This window comes from Sorghum bicolor, chromosome 10, assembly GCF_000003195.3.
Source record: "Sorghum bicolor cultivar BTx623 chromosome 10, Sorghum_bicolor_NCBIv3, whole genome shotgun sequence".
NCBI lineage: Eukaryota > Viridiplantae > Streptophyta > Magnoliopsida > Poales > Poaceae > Sorghum > Sorghum bicolor.
In genome coordinates this window covers 22812879-22830178 of record NC_012879.2, presented here as the reverse complement: position 1 = coordinate 22830178, position 17300 = coordinate 22812879, and positions in this window count along the sequence as shown.

Genomic DNA, 17300 nt, shown 5'->3' with positions numbered 1-17300 from the left:
GGTCAACCCACCATAAGACCCTGCCCGGTCTCCAATTCCATTCCACACTTGGTTATTCTTTTGCCAAAGCAACCACTGCTTAATCAAGCAGGTATCCACCTATATCTCGCAGGTGACAGGAAATCACTCGACTTCTACCGGGGCTAAGCAAACTAAGCATAGACTCCGTACCTATATACATAGGACAAGGTAGATAAACGGGGGGTGATATCAAGGAGTACCAATGCATCAACGGTATCAACCAACTCCTATCACTTAAATGCAATATAGTAGAACAGGCATAGTATATCATGTAAGTTAGCGAGAATAGGGAGACTTAGAATGCTCCTGGGCTTGCCTTTCTCAAATGTGCTGGGTCGGTGATCCGGACACTCTTGTAGCTCCTCTCTGGGTTCCGGTGCTTCCGGAGGTTCCTGCTCCTGAATCTCCTTTGGCTCCTCAGGTCCCACCTCGTTTTCCTGCGAGCTTGTATGATGCATGTGTGCTCATGAGTGGAGTGCGAGATGCCCGAGTGGATGCTTGTATGAGAAGGTACCTAATGATCATGACATGATGCATAGGTGATTCATTTGGTCATGCTCATTACAAGGTAGCCAACATCATCCAAGAACAGACAATTGAATTAAACATCTATTGCATTCTCTTCTACCAATTGTTTTCAAGTGTAACTAGCAACCCACATGATGCTTCAAAATACACTAAACCCCTTTTTATTCTATTTAACCTATATATATAACAATTCATAATTTTTTCTTTATTCATTTCTAGGCCCATCAAAATTTGCATGCAGTTCTGTTCATCAATAAATTCCACAAAAATTACAGGAGACTATCAGTCAAGCATAAAGTCTACTGTAAATTTTTCATAATTTTTGGATACTTATTTTGAGCTACAAAAATCACAAGATTATCACATAAAGGCAAGTACAATTACTCTACTGTGGTATAAGTGTCAAACAGCAGATTTCATATTTTTACAATTTGTCTAATATAATAAGAAACATCCACAAAAATTTCCAGATTAATTGCATGATCCAAATTTTTATTAAAAATCATAAACCACTGCCATGCAAGCATTTAAATCAATATAAATTCATTTATACACCAATAATGTGTAGCAATATTTTCCCAGTGAGTTAACATACATGCAGAGCCAACAAATCAAGTTTCACATTTTTCTGAGCCATATTTTAATTACTATGCATTTTCTAAGTTTAGCAAAAGAATGGATTAATTATTTCTGTACAGAAAAAGTGTTCAAACATGACATGCAATTACATCAAACTGTAGATCTGAAAATATAGAGCACACCAAAATTTATTTCATCAAATTTGGAGCTGTAGAACTCAAGATATGGATTTTACAAGGTTTAAATCGATTTCTGAAAATCATTTTCTGAAAATCAAATCGAAGTCGGGATCAAAAATGCTAAAGACACCCAGATCTACACCCAACACGGTCCTCCTGCGACTGACAGTGGGCCTCTAACCCCACTGGTCAGCCAGACCGAGAGGGAGGGCACCTCCGACGAGCAGATCTCGCCGACAGTGAGGTCCCCGGCCACGGGGTGAGCACCATCGTGCTCCCCGCAGCGAGGCGCACCCGGCGGTACCCTCGGATTGGCCGGAGGAGGGCCGGAGCACCTCCGTGGAGCATGCATGGCGGCACGGCGGCGCTGCTCGCCGTGGCCATGCCACTTCGGTGCGGTAGCGCGCGCACAAACCACCCTACGAGCTTCCTCTCCTCACGACTGACCTAGCGCACCAAAAAACGAGCGAAAAGGGGGTGGAAACAGCAAGATCTGTCGCGGCGGAGCACTCTGGCGAGCTCGGAGCAACTCCGGCGAGCGATTCACGGCGCTCGACGGGCTCTCACCTCGGTAGAACGTTCGCAGGAGCTTACCGCGACGACGGCGAGTGCTCTGGTGGTTTTGGCGTCGAGGTTGGGGCACTGGCGTGGCCGGTGGTGAGCAGCGGAGCTGCTCTGGTGATGGCGCTGCGGCGGAGCTCTACGGCTTCGGTTGCACTCGCGAGCGGAGGGAGGAGGGAGAGGGGCGCGGGCGACTGGGCGAATGGAGCGGCCTGGGAGCCCGGGCCGGCGTCCTGACCAGGTGAAGCCGGTCGGCCGCGGCGCACCCATCGCCGGCGTACGGCCGCCACGTGGCCGTCGCTGGCTAGGACGAGGCAGGCGTCCGCGTGCGGGAGAGAGGGGGAGGTGGAGGCAGGCCGGGCTGCGGTCTGGGCCGAAAGGGAGGCGGGGTTGGCCCGGCTGCGCCTGCCCCTTTTCCATTTTTTTTTGAATTTCTTTTCTCTAATTCTTTTCTAAATTCATTTGGACCATTATAAAATTATTTCCATCTTTTGCCCCCAAAAGCGAAGTTGTTCCAAAACAAAAACTCTACAACTTTGTTTTAATAAGCAAGACCAAATTCCCAATAGAATTTGAATTACATATTAAAACTAGTTCTAAGTTTTCAAATAAATTCATTTTGGGGATTTTTGTATAAATTCTATTTCTCAAATTCTATTGCTCCAAAATTTGCACAAAAATATTCTTAAATCTTCTTACACATAAATCAACCTAATTTGAATATTTCACAATTTTAGAAGCAAGCTTCATATTTTTAGCATATTTAAAGCACATGAAATAAAGCACATAAAATCATGTTTTGGGATGAATGACATGCTCATGATGCTATGCTTGATGAGAATGCTTATGCATTGATTTGATAAGGCTAAGTGCATGCTTAACACCTAGGGTGCTACAACATGCGGTAGGATATACACCGTTATCTACCCCGCCTAGACCTGGAACAAGGATGGGGAATGCTGGAGCCAGCAGATTTAGAAAAGCATATGAAATTACAAGACATGGTGATAGAACAAGGAAAGGCTCTCAAAAGGTGCTACAAGATGATCGACGACCATCCTGAGAGGGAAGGACAGCCCAAGATCTATGAGAAGCTCGATTATGAACCACGCCCTTAGTGTTGGAAGTCCCTAGTTTGTAATAAGCCGCTAGAAGCGCAAGTGAGTCGAGTCAAGTTAGTGTGGTGTGCTTTTTTTTATGCTTAAGTTGCTTTGCTATTATGTTTATGGGTGAGTTGGATCTTTGTAATGAGTGCTGGGGCTTTGTAGGCATGTCTACAAGTTCCATAGTTTAGGTTGATAAGGATTAAGGTTTAATGATAAATAGTTGGGTTGGTATATTTGTCTTCCCTGTTTTGTTTCTTTAGACCAATCTGTCTTAATAATTTTACCCAGAAAAATAAGTTCGATCAAAAGTTATGAAATTTTTATGAGAATAGCTAGACTTAAGCATCATTCCTATGCCGTTGGAATCACCCTTTTATCTGATCTGGGCCGAGAGATATGAATGTTGAAAACAGAGGTTCCTGTGCAGTCTGAGTTCTGGGACAGTTTCGATTGGAGACAGTTTATGTCTAATGTAATGCCTGAATCTGATTTTGTGCTCTAAATAAAAGTTGCCATCAAAGTTTCACATCTGTTGGACTTTTATACCTCGAGTTATGATCGATTTATCGAACTGCTGACACTGGAAATCACTCAGAAAACTTTCAGAATTGCAAACCTATTCATGAATGTCTATAATTTGGGAGATTCTAAAGTTCTGCATGTTATGACAGATGCCGCCAAGGGGTAGAGGACGTGGAAGGGGTGCTCCACTCAACCCACCTGCCACCATCGAACAGCTACTAGCAGTCCAGAGGCAACTCATGGAAGCCCTGGTGAACAACCAACAGAATCATCCAATCAGAGGGGCACCACCGCGTGATAAGCGGGGTGAATTCTTGAAAGGTTATCCCCCTGTGTTCACACATGCCGCTGACCCACTGGAGGCAGATGATTGGCTTCGTGCAGTGGAAAAGCAACTCAACATAGCACAGAGTGATGATAGGCAGAAGGTGTTGTTCGCATCTGGACAACTCCATGGAGAAGCTCAGACATGGTGCGAGTCGTTTGAGTATGGACGACCTCCCAATGCAGCAGCTATCACATGGCTGGAGTTCAAGGAGAACTTTAGGGCTAATAGAGCTTAAGGCAGAGGAGTTCCGTAGCTTGAAGCAGGGATCTATGACAGTTCCAGAGTACCGGGACAAGTTTGCTCAGTTGTCACGCTATGCTCCAAATGAGGTGGCTAACGATGCTGATAAATAGTGCCTCTTTTTGAAGGGATTGTATGATGGTCTCCAACTCCAACTGATGTCCAATGAATACCCCAACTATCAGATGCTTGTGAACCATGCTATCGTAGTGGATAACAAGCGTAAGGAAATGGATGCTAAAAGGAAGCGGATGCAGGGACAGGCCTCTAGAAGTAATACTCGTCCACGCACCAACCAGCAGCAGGGTTCTTAGCAAAGGTACCAAGGACCACCTTCACAGTGGAATCATGGTCAGTACCCCCAGCGCAATCAGTTTTAGCAGTGCCCAAAGAACCAACAGAATCAGCAGCAGGGCAACAAGCAGACGTCACGCCAGGCTACGCCTTGCAACACTCCAATGAAGACTATTGCCCCTAACACCCCCAACAAGTGTTACCGTTGTGGCAAAGAGGGTCACCTCTCATATCACTGCCCTAAAAAGCAAAACCAACAAACACCCAGAAGCAGAATAACCACCAGAATTCAACTTCTAATACGGGAAGGGTGAACCACATGTCTTCTCAGACAGCACAACAGGAACCAAAGGTCATGCGGGGGAGCTTGTTGACGGTCCTTAATGCTCATATTTAACCATCAACTAATCATGGAAAAGGACTTATATGCAACCAACACCTAGACTTAGGGTTTCATCTGACAGAATTCCACGAGTTTTGGTGTTTGTCTATTTCTGCAGAAGGTTATCAGGAAATACGGAGGAAAGGCCCACATGTCGGGTTTACATAGAGATATTAACGTGCCGTGCAATTTTCTATCATCTAGAAGACTCTAGAAGCCACGAGAACGAACGGGAAGCCGAGAGGGCTCAGGGACAGGGCGCCCGCCCTACTCTCCTGGGCGCCCGCCCACTTCCAGAGTCCAATCAGGACACGTTTCGCGGATCACGCTCCACCGACCTAAAGGATCAAGGAAAACCGTGCGATTAATGTCGGTTTGATCCGACAGCCTAGATTCATCTGAAAAGACTATATAAGCAAGGCCCCCTGGCCCCTGGAGAGCATACCTCTTCTACAGAATCAAAGCTAGGGTTTCAATTCTTCATCCAAGTAGAGAGGATCCCTCTAGTTCATCTAGTTCTAGTTCATCTAGTTCTAGTTCCTCTAGTTCTAGTTCTAGTTCTAGTTCTAGTTCGTTCTAGTTGTAATCTAGAAAATAGGGAGAGAGAAGAGGAGAGCGGAGGAGGAGCCGGATCTGTCGGATCTTCCTCAACATTATACTTTTGCTGCAACTGGTTCGTTCTTCATCGTTCTCCAAGTTCTTCAATTCATAATTTCTGAGTTCTATAATTACTTTTATTTACATTCAGGTTATTTATTAGATTCTCGCTTGCATCAAGTGCTCTAGTCTTTATAACGCTAGAGTAGTAATTAATAGATTAGACGTGGTGTTTAGTCTTGCAATTACCTGGAATTGCTCCCCATCCTGCGGATTGTTGTGGTAGCCCTAGGGTAGTGACAGCCCTAACGGTCGACGTATTCCACCTCGTTCGGATTGGTGTTTGTAGGACCGTAGTCAGAGCTTCCTAGCCCCCTTCTCATCTCTTTCTGTGGTTAGTGTTCTGATGTCCCGAAATAAATAATCTTGAAGTAATTCTTGATTCTTAGATCAACTAGAGAACTCTCGGGAAACTTCCTCTCTTCCCACCAAAAATAATTATATAGTTATCCTTGGGCGATCTTGAATCTTAATTAGTACACTCACGTTCCCTGTGGAAAATTGATACTCTGGAATACTCCCGGGTGAAAGCTACATCGGTATCCGTGCGCTTGTGGATTTTTCTGTTTGCGTTTAAAATACCCAACAGTGTGTTCGAAGTCAACTCTATCCCTGCATATGTTCTTTTTGATTCTAGAGCTTCACATACTTTCATATCACAAGCATTTGTTAGAATACATAGCTTACCCTTATGTGCCATGAAGAATCCCATACTAGTGGATTCACCGAGGGGAAGTATGCAAGCTTCTTATTTCTGCCTCCCACTTACTTTAACTCTAAGGGGGGTAGAGTTCAACATATGCCCAATTGTGTTGAGAGCATCTGGTATAGATGTGATTTTGGGAATGGATTGGATGAAACAACAAGATGCTTCGATTCAGTGTAAAGGAAAGGCAGTTGCACTAACAACACCAAAAGGGGACAAAATCTGTGTGGAAGTTGCAGTTCAGCCTCAGCTACAGTGAACCAGCTTGATAACAGTGTCAGTCAGGAGGACCCGGTTGTTGATGAGTTTCTAGATGTGTCCCCCGATGATTTGCCAGGTATGCCACCTGACCGTGACATTGAGTTTATTATTGAATTATTACCTGGCACTGCACCTATAGCTAAACGTCCATATAGAATGGGGGATAATGAATTAGAAGAACTTAAGAAACAAATAAAGGAGTTACAGGAGAAAGGTTTCATTCGTCCTAGCTCTTCACCTTGGGGACCACCAGTGATTTTTGTCGATAAGAAAGATGGTACACAGAGGATGTGTGTAGACTACCGGTCACTCAATGAGGTCACAATCAAGAATAATTAATATCCATTGCCTAGAATCGATGATTTGTTTGATCAGTTGAGAGGTGGTTGTGTGTTTTCCAAAATTGATCTTCGTTCTAGGTACCATCAGCTGAAGATTCGTACCACTGATATACCAAAGACAAAATTTACGACCCGGTATGGCTTGTATGAGTACACAGTGATGTCTTTCAGTTTGACCAATGCTCCTGCATACTTTATGTATCTGATGAATAAGGTGTTCATGGAATCCCTTGATAAGTTTGTGGTGGTGTTCATTTATGACATATTGGTATTCTCCAAGACTGAACTAGAGCATGCTGAACATCTGAGGTTAGTCTTGCAAAAGCTTCACGAGCACAAGTTATATGCTAAGCGAAGTAAGTGCGAGTTTGGTTGAAGGAAGTCTCCTTTCTAAGCTATGTTGTTTCTAATGGAGGAATAACTATGGATCCAAGCAAGGTGAAAGACGTGCTTGATTGGAAACCACCTACCGATGTGAGTGGAATACGCAGTTTCTTGGGATTGGCTGGTTACTACCGAAGGTTTATTGAGGGCTTTTCCAAGCTTGCCAAACCATTAATAGCCCTGCTTGAGAAAGACGCCAAGTTTGTGTGGTCAGAAAAGTGTCAAGAAAATTTTGAGGAATTGAAGAGGAGATTGACTACAGCTCCAGTGCTAGTATTGCCAGACTTAAGTAAGAATTTCTCCATTTATTGTGACGCATCCCGACTAGGACTTGGGTGGGTTCTTATGCAAGAAGGAAGAGTAGTGGCTTATGCATCTCGACAGTTGAGGAAGCACGAGTTGAATTATCCTACCCATGACTTGGAATTAGCGGCAGTGGTTCATGCCTTGAAGATCTAGAGGCATTATCTTATCGGTCATAAGAGTGATATATACACGGACCATAAGAGTTTGAAGTATATATTCACGCAGTTAGATCTGAATTTGAGGCAACGACGGTGGTTAGAGTTGATCAAGGACTACGATTTGGAGGTGCACTACCACCCTCGGAAAGCAAACATGGTCACAGACGCCCTGAGCAGGAAGAGCTATGCCAACGAGGTGCAAATAGCCTCTATGGGTGATGAGTTATTGCTGAAATTGCACATCTAAATCTGGGTTTTGTTATTAATGCAGTTGAGTTAGTAATAGAACCTACTTTAGAGCAAGAAATACGAAAGGGTCAGTTACACGATGAAAAGCTGAAAGAGATAGCTGAGAACATCGTGATTGGAAAGGCACCAGGATTCTAGATGGATGATAATGGAACACTATGGTTTGGGATAAGGCTATATGTGCCTGAGGATCGATCTATTAGGGAGGCAATTCTGCGAGAGGCACACGAATCCGCTTATTCTATACACCCTAGCAGCACTAAGATGTACATAGACCTAAAAGAGAAGTATTGGTGGTATGGCTTGAAGAGAGATGTTGCTGAGTATGTCACTTTATGTGATACTTGCCAGAGAGTCAAGGCAGAACATCAGAGACCGGCAGGACTGTTGCAACCAATGAAAATCCCTGAGTGGAAGTGGGAGGAAGTTGGTATGGATTTCATAGTGAGATTACCCCGCACTCAGAAAGGTTATGACTCTATAGTGGTAATAGTAGACCGGTTGACTAAGGTCGTTCATTTTATTCCGGTTAAGACCAAATACAGTGGACCAAAATTGGCTGAACTATACATGGAAAGAATAGTGTGCTTGCATGGGGTCCCTAATAAGATAGTTTCTCATCGAGGTACCCAGTTTACGTCTCACTTTTGGCAGAAAGTGCATGAGTCCCTGGGGACTAAGCTGAATTTTAGTACAGCATACCATCAACAGACCGATGGGCAGACTGAGAGGACTAATCAAATTTTGGAAGATATGTTGAGAGCATGTGCGTTACAGTATGGTACGAGTTGGGATAAGAGTTTGCCATATGCAGAGTTTTCATACAACAACAGCTACCAGGAAAGTCTCCAGATGGCACCATTCGAAGCCTTGTATGGACGGAAGTGTAGAACCCCGTTGTTTTGGAATCAAGCGGGAGAAACACAAGTGTTTGGGCAAGATGTACTACAGGATGCAGAACAGCAAGTGAGAGTTACCAGGGAAAACTTCAGAGTAGCACAGTCCCGACAGAAGAGTTATGCTGACACACGGAGGAGAGAATTGGCCTTTGAGGTAGGAGACTATGTGTATTTGAAAGTGTCACCTATGAGAAGTGTGAGAAGGTTTAACATGAAGGGGAAGTTAGCACCAAGGTACATTGGGCCTTTCAAAGTGTTGGAAAGACGAGGGGAAGTAGCCTACCAATTGGAACTGCCCAAAAGATTAAAAGGAGTGCATGACGTCTTCCATGTGTCACAGCTTAAAAAGTGTTTGTGGGTGCCGAAAGAACAGATACCGATAGAGGAATTGACCGTTAAAGGGGATCTCACTTATGAAGAATATCCGGTACGAATTTTGGAAACAGCAGAAAGAGTCACTAGGAGTCGGGTTATCAAAATGTGCAGAGTACAGTGGAATAGATATATCGAAGAAGAGGCTACCTGGGAAAGGGATGAAGATTTAAGAAAGTCATATCCTCATTTGTTTGAGTAAGCACCAACCGAATCTCGAGGATGAAATTCATTTTAATGGGAGTAGAATTGTAACACCCTAAAAATTTCATCTTTCCAAATAGGGTAAAATGATTTAATTAATTGTTTGTGAGCACTTAAGTGTAGTAAGAAAGGAATTTCTATTAAATTAAAAGTCACTATAGGGTTTAGACACATGTTTGAGCATCCATGCTGCTACATATGTTTTATTGAGTGGTGGTTTTAAATTCAAAATGATTTTCAAATCTTTTTATTTGGTTTGAGAAAAAAGTAAGAAAAATAAAAAAAGAAAAGGAATTAGTCTCTCCCTCACTCACTCTCGGGCTCGGCCTAGTTTTTCCCCCCTGCGGCCTGTTTTCCCCCGCCCCCCTTTCTTTCTTCAACCGCGTGGCCCAGTCCCCGGCCCACGCTGGAGCAGCCAGCGAGCCGCTCGCCTCTCCCCTCCGCTGTGGCCGCTGACAGAGCGGACCCGTGCCCCTAGGACACCGACAGGTGGGACCCAGCGGTCAGGGCCGTCCCCTACCTCGTATCTGGATAGGACTCGAGCCCGAATCCTACCGGCCGCGCGTGTAATCTCCCCAGGCACCTTGCTCCGCACGGTTGCCCCTTTAAATACTCGCCCCGACCCTCGCCAAGCCCCTATCTCAATCTTAGCGCCAGCCGCTGCATAGTTTTCGCCGAAAAGCTTCGCCAAGATTCACGCCAAAAGCAATCCGCCGCTGCAACATTTTTTGGTCTCCGTGAGCCCTTTGCCGAGCTCCTCGCTGCTCTTGTGAAGTCACCGAGACCTTTTGTTCGCGTTCTCTTGCACCCTATGCTTGCCTAACCTCCACCGAATTTTTTGCAGAGCCGCTGTCCGCCTCTCGCCGTCGGGAGCTCTAGCCGGCTTCTCTCCGTCCCGATTCTTGCCTCATGTGAGTTTGCACCGAGCTCCTGAGCATCCCTGTGCTTTTGGTTCGTGCTCTACTGCTCTGTGTCGCCGGATTGGGCAACTCCGGCCATCACGGCCATGAAGCCGCTGCGGCCTTCCCCAGCTCTGGCTGGCCGGCTTCTTCCCCCTCCCCACGATTTAATCTGGGCCAGCCATCCGCGATCCAACGGCCCCACATGAAGGGTACCCCTTCAGCCGCGCGTTCTGCAAAATAGCCCCCTTGCTTTTTAAAGATCAAACCTGCAGTCCTTTGCGGATTTCCCGAATGCGTTCGAATTCTGAAAGCGCATTCTCTCTTACTCAGTTCAAAATACGCTTTCTCAAGATTACAGTTTTGCCATTTATCTTATTTAACTCATAAAAACTCCGTTTTAACTCCGATTTGATCCGTTTAAATTGCGTTAGATTCATTTTTGCGTAGTCTATAGATTAGTAGCACTGTTATATATGATTCCAACTTTTTAAAAGTGAGCTTAGATTTAATCTATTATTTTATTAATGGAAATCTTATAAAAATCATAACTTCTTCGTTATAGATCCGATTTTTGTGAACTTTACGTTTGTGTGATCGTAGTGCGTTGTAGATTCGTTTTATAAAATTTTTATCTTTATTTATTACTATTGGTGTACTGTTCTAATTATAGATTTGTTTGCTTTGTATGATTGCTGTTGATGTGGTGATTGCGTATAGACGGTGAGCAGTTCGTGGGTGACAGAGTGGATTTCAATCCCACTTACGATCTATTTTGATTCGCAGCGTATCAGAGTGATAGTGTGTGTGAAAAGAGGAAAGAATTCAAAATTCACACTATCTTGCATTTACGATAAAATATTTTCCATGATCATGAAGGATTTTGAATTCAAATAGCATGAAACATGGGGCACTATGGTCATATCATAAATGCAACAAGGCATTTTATTTTATTTATTCAAAAGAAAACAAAGATACACTTTTTTCTTTACCTTACTGTCGAGGGTATCAGTAAGGGGTACCCTAACTGACGCACATGACGAGAGCACCGGTACGTAAATCGAGGTCCCCGACTCGACGCTCCCCAGTCGCGTGCACGAGTATCGACGTCCACAGCCTCGAACACAGAAAGAGCGTCGTGCGAACCAACTGAGGCTCCACCGCCGGCGACCGTCGAATAAGGAAACAGGTTCGTACGAATCGAAAGGCCTCGAACGCAAGGACGCCGCCCGCCGCCTGACGCGGGCATGGGAACCAGGGCATTTAATGCGCCTGCCGCATTCTCACCTAACCCGTCAGTCACGGGAAGCGTGATAGAGAACAAGCACCCATCCAATCATTCCTTTTTTTGCAGCCTTGCCCGCCAAACGAGCTAGAGCATGGCAGGGCGCAGTGAGATGGTCGGAACGTCCTGTCAAGACCCCCTTCGAGATGCCCAAAGTCAGCGCTCTGCTCAGGAAAGCTTTGCGCGGCGCTAGACCCTCGATCAGGCGTGTTCCTTCCCACAGAAGAGTCGGGCGACGAAAGACAGCACCTCAACCACTCTGGCGCAGCTGCGGCCACGACGTACAAGCGTGCAATGGATAAACCGGTCCAGGACGGCGCACAGAAGCAGGATTCAGGGGCACGCGTAATCATCATCAAAGTACCGAGAGAAGATGGTTCGAGGCCACGCCGGTAAAGAGGCCTCGAGTAGGTCAGCGTGCCACACCCCTATCGACCCCTACTCTGTCGCCTATGCATGTAACCTAGGCCTCCCCTTGGAACTATAAAAGGGGAAGTTTAGGAGCGGATACACGACACAAGATATACGTAGAAGAGCAACCATACTCCATCTCCATCCATACCACACTTGTATTCACCCCTGTACAAGGACTTATGTGCAAGATAATAGAAACTTCTCCCCGCCCCCCCCCCACTGGACGTAGGGCCTTCTCTTGCCCGAACCAGGATCAATCTTTGTGTCTTTTCTTGCATCACCATCTGGGAAGGAGAGCACACACTAGTTTTACTCGTTGGTGTGACCCCCCAGGGGGAAAACACCGACAGTTGGCGCGCCATGTAGGGGTCCTGCATGTTTTTCACCGACTTCCCATCTCCTTCTAGATGGCCACTCTCGTTTCGCCGATTCCGCGCTCCACGGTGATTTGGTTCGGGAGCCTCGAGTCCATGTCTACCGGTTTTGGCTACGACATGATCCTGCTCTCGGTCAAAGGACCGGGAGGAGCTCGCGTTGCGCCCGCACAATTGAGGGCTCAGAGACGGCCTCACCACCATGCCTCCCCGCCCAAGAAGAGGTGTGGACAACGTCGCCACCACTCGTCTGCCTCCTCGAGGTCGCCAGCTCGTGCCAGGTGGGTGGTGATGCAGGAGCCGACAACCCCACGCGCCAGAGCCGCGGGTACGACGGCCCGACGTCACGAGGATCGCGCGACGACGTTGCGTGACGACGCGCCTCGCGCAGTCCCGTCATCCACAACACTGCTACCGCACGGGCTGTTCGCCCCAAGAAGAGTGCTATCGTTCGGCCTGGACAACGCCGCGGCGTCGCTCGCTAGGACGATATGTCCGAATGCTCAGACGTACGTGGAGCGACCAATGGTCCTCCCACGTGACGTTGGAGTGTAGGAGCAAGCTGCCGAGTTACCAGATCTCTCCCATGTGCGAGGCCTCCGACGTCTAGGACTTGGGCGATACACGAACACCTCGCACGGGTAGCAGCTACTGGAAGAAAGACGCGGATGCTTTTACGCCGCCGAGCCGGACCTCGACTCTGAGTCCGACAGCTACGACCCTACTAGGGAATGCTTCAACATCGATGGGGAGGTAGAGACCACCGACGAAACACAAGAAGCCATCGCCGGCGGTCAAGCTCCCGTGGCAAGGGAGGACCCCAGGACGCCTGGGAACGATGGTCAGGTCGACCCCCCACCACAGGAGGACAAAGCCGCGCAACTTGCGCAGTTACGGGAGCTCAGAGCAAAGCTCGATGAAGATCGCGAGCGCCTTGTTGAGCTCGAGCTAATCCTCTAGCAAGACCAACCATACCCGCATGGCGGAGGTGCCCGCAAGTGAGCTCGAGAAGTACATCGACAAATCGTCGGGGATGGGGAGCCAGAACAGCCCGTCAGCTGTTTCCCTCGAGCAGGCCAGAACGTCGTAGCGGCGACAATGCTGCTACGTATCATACATGAGCCCTCGAACTCCCAGGCACGGCGAATTCGAGACGAGGTGCAGACTCTGCTCCAAGTAGCGGCGGTTCAGCAGGCCGAGAGCTCAGCTTCTCGATGTCGAGGAGCAGCCACGGAGAAACGTGACGAGACAGTCCGAAATGAAAAGGAGGTGTCGGTCCATCAGCATCCACCCCCTCGAGCAAAGAGGACAACACCTGTCCAAAACCACCCTGTTGATAATCAACGACGACACGACGCACGACGCGACATCAACGAGCATCGTCACCGTCAATATGGGGATGTAGAGGAGCGCGGATACAGCGCCCACTGCGGCGGATGATACGACAGCGACGAGGACCGGATGGCCCCGGAACCACCGGGCCCTCACGTGTTCAGCAGAGGAATCCGCAGCACGCCGCTGCCCAATCCGTTTCGACCCCCGACTAGCATTGCTAAACACAATGGCGAGACCAAACCGAAACTGTGGCTGGCAGATTTCCGGCTAGCTTGTCAGTTGGGAGGCGCTCGAGGGGACGATCGAGCCATCATCCGACAGCTACCGCTTTTTCTCTCCGACACCGCCCGCAGATGGCTCGAGGAGCTTCCGGCCAACCAGATCCACGATTGGGTCGATTTGGTCAGAGTATTCGAGGGCAACTTCAAGGGGACCTACATACGGCGATGGGCCAAATCGTACGTAATCTAAGGTGAAAATAACGAACTATATTGACGAAGCCTGACTGGAATCTTGCAGCGCTGCATCACCATAAAAGATGGCCGAAAGCTCCTCGAGGACCTACACTCGGGGGCTTGTGGCCACCACGCTGCTCCACGGACCCTCATAGGGAACACTTTCCGACAAGGCTTCTACTGGCCAACGGCCGTAGCTGACGCCATCGAGCTCGTACGCTTGTGCCATGGGTGCCAATTTTATGCCAAGCAGATGCATCTTCCCGCTCATGCTCTCCAGATGATCCCCATCACGTGGCCATTCGTGGTGTGGGGTCTCGACCTCGTAGGGCCTCTATTGAAAGCAACAGGAGGATACACCCATTTGCTGGTGGTCGTCGACAAATTATCCAAATGGATCGAGGCTCGACCCATCACAAACATCCGCTCTGAGCAAGCCGTCCTTTTCTTCACCGAAATCATCCATCGGTTTGGGATACCCAACGTCATCATCATCGACAACGGCACTCAGTTCACCGGCAAAAAGTTCTTGGACTTCTGTGACCGGCATCACATCCGTGTGAACTGGTCCGCAGTGGCGCACCCTCGAACTAACGGCCAGGTCGAGCGTGCCAACGACATGATATTGCAGGGGCTCAAACCAAGAATCTACAACCGGTTGAAGAAATTCGGCAAGAAATGGGTCGAAGAGCTCTCTTCGGTCCTATGGAGCTTAAGGACGACGCCAAGCAGAGCCACGAAATATACTGGATTCTTCATGGTCTACGGCTCCGAGGCTGTGCTTCCAACAGACCTAGAGTACGGGTCACCTCAACTCAGAGCTTACAATGAGCAGACAAACAAGGAAACTCGAGAGAACGCGGTCGACCAGCTCGAGGAAGCTCGAGACATGGCCCTCCTCATCTCTGCCAGATACCAGCAGAAACTTCGACGCTATCACGACAAGCACGTGCGCAAAAGGGATCTGAATGTGGGTGATTTTGTCCTAGGCGGCAAAGCAACCAAGGACGCCACAAGCTGACTCCGCCCTGGGAGGGCCCATACGTGGTAGCCGAGGACTTGAAGCCAGGCACATACAAGCTCGCGAACGAAAAAGGGGTGGTCTTCACCAACACGTGGAACTTCGAACAGCTACATCAATTCTACCCCTAGAGTTTCAAAGCTTTATGTTCTCATGTACATTCTGTACCAAGATCTTATGAATGAATGCATGAATGAATAAGATCTTTCCCTCGAATAATTTACTTTTTTGCCGGTCAAAATCTCGACGTTAGAAGGGAGTACCAACTATGACCCATCATAGTCGATACCCCCTCGGGGCTAGCAGGGGGGACCCCCCCCATGTTCCTAAAAACCGAACGATTTTTTCCTTCCTATAAAGTATACCTCACACGGTCGAGTAGTAAAGGCACCTCGAGCCCCTTAAGGGCCGAGAGACGACAAGCCTGAGAACACCTACATCCCCGGGCTATGGTAACTCTACTCACTCCCTCACCCTCGAGGCAATCAAGGTCACCCTAACAAAAGACCGAACGAGGAAACAAAGGAATTCTGAACACAAAAATAGACAGATATTCACAAATCATAAGGCACAATATATCAATTAAAACAGATAACAAGTACTTTACAAAGGGACTTGGCACCCAGAATAGGCTCGCAGGCCTCAGTCCGTGTCTTGGCCCTCACCACCATCGTCTGCGCCCGAGCTAGTCTCGGGAGGAAGCACTTCTGGCTCGAACAGCTTCGCCAGCCTTTCCCCAGGGGCCTCCGCATCGTCGATCAAGGCGTGGAGCCTCTCCTCGTTCTCTGCGTCGGTCTTGGAAATGTCGATGACGAAGCCATGGGACACCACCTCCATATCGTAGGAAAAGCCTAAGCAGACAACCGCCATTGCCCGCTTCATCCCGGTATGAAGGGCGTCCCGCACCCGGTCCCTCAGCGTGGCACCTAGGTAGCATAGCTGATCGACCAGTGCATCACCTCTTGCCGCCTCCCTCGACTCGTCCACAGGCTGGAGCTCCCAGGAGGCGGAGAGATCGGTTATTGCAGTCCACAGCCAACCGTTCAAAGCGACCTCCCCCTCGAGCTGAGCCTTGGTGGAGCGGGCCTCGACTTGAGCGGCTAGCAGCTCGTCCTTAAGCCCTACAAAGACCGACACGGAAAAATTACACAGCACCAAGCACGCCTTGGAAAGGAAACACGATAGTAGGAACATACCACGAATCTTCTCCTCCAGAGCCATATTTTCGCCAACCAGGTCGGTGTTGGCCCTCTCAATCCCCCTGTAGGAGCGTGCCAGGTCGGTGTTGGTGACTCGCAGGTCCTCGATCACCTTGCCCGCCTGCGCAATAGCTCCCTCTTTCTCCAGCAGCGCCTGTTGACGGTTCTTAAGTATCAATTTTAATTATCAAATAAACAAGAGAATGGACCAATATGCAACCATCACCTAGAATTAGGGTTTGATCTGACAGAATTCCACGAGTTTTGTGGTTTATCTGTTTCTGCAGGGGGTTATCAGGAAATAAGGAAGAAAGGCCCACATGTCGGGATTACATAGAGATATCAACGCACCGCGCAATTTTACTTCATCTAGAAGACTCCAGAAGCCACGAGACCGAAGCGGAGGCAAAACTGGGCCAGGCCCAGGGCGCCCGCCCTGGAAGCCTGGGCACCCGCCCCCCTGCTGGAGCCAAATCAGGACTCTTTCGTTCGGGATATTCCACCGACCTATTGGATCAAGAAAAACATAGTACCACCTCAGCTATCGACCCAAAAAGCATAGAAGGGGAGGACTATATAAGCAAGGCCCCCCTGGCCCCTGGAGAAGACATGAAGAAATTATCATAGAGACTGAGGGGTGCCCTCGAAGGAAAACTTCTTCTCTAATTAATATTTCTTTTTAGGCTTAGCAATCAATGTAAGGTAGAAATGGATCTTCTAGTTTCTACTAGATTGAGAGAGATAGAGTGGAGGTGTAGATTGGAGGATGCCCGGCCTGTCGGTGTCTACTCCAAGCTTGTACCTGCGGGATCAAGTTCTCCTAACCCGAAGCTTGCTCCTAGGATTCTTCAGTAATTCGACTTCTAAATTCTAGTAAGTTCTTGTAATATTGTTCTTATGGTTTATGAGTTTACTTTAATCTCTTCGCGTAGAGTTTAGAGTAATCATTGCTGGCGTAAACGTGGTGTTTAGGCTGGGGTACTCATAAATATTCCCAGACTAGCTGGACCGTGGTAGTAGTGAGGAACGTGACAATTCCGA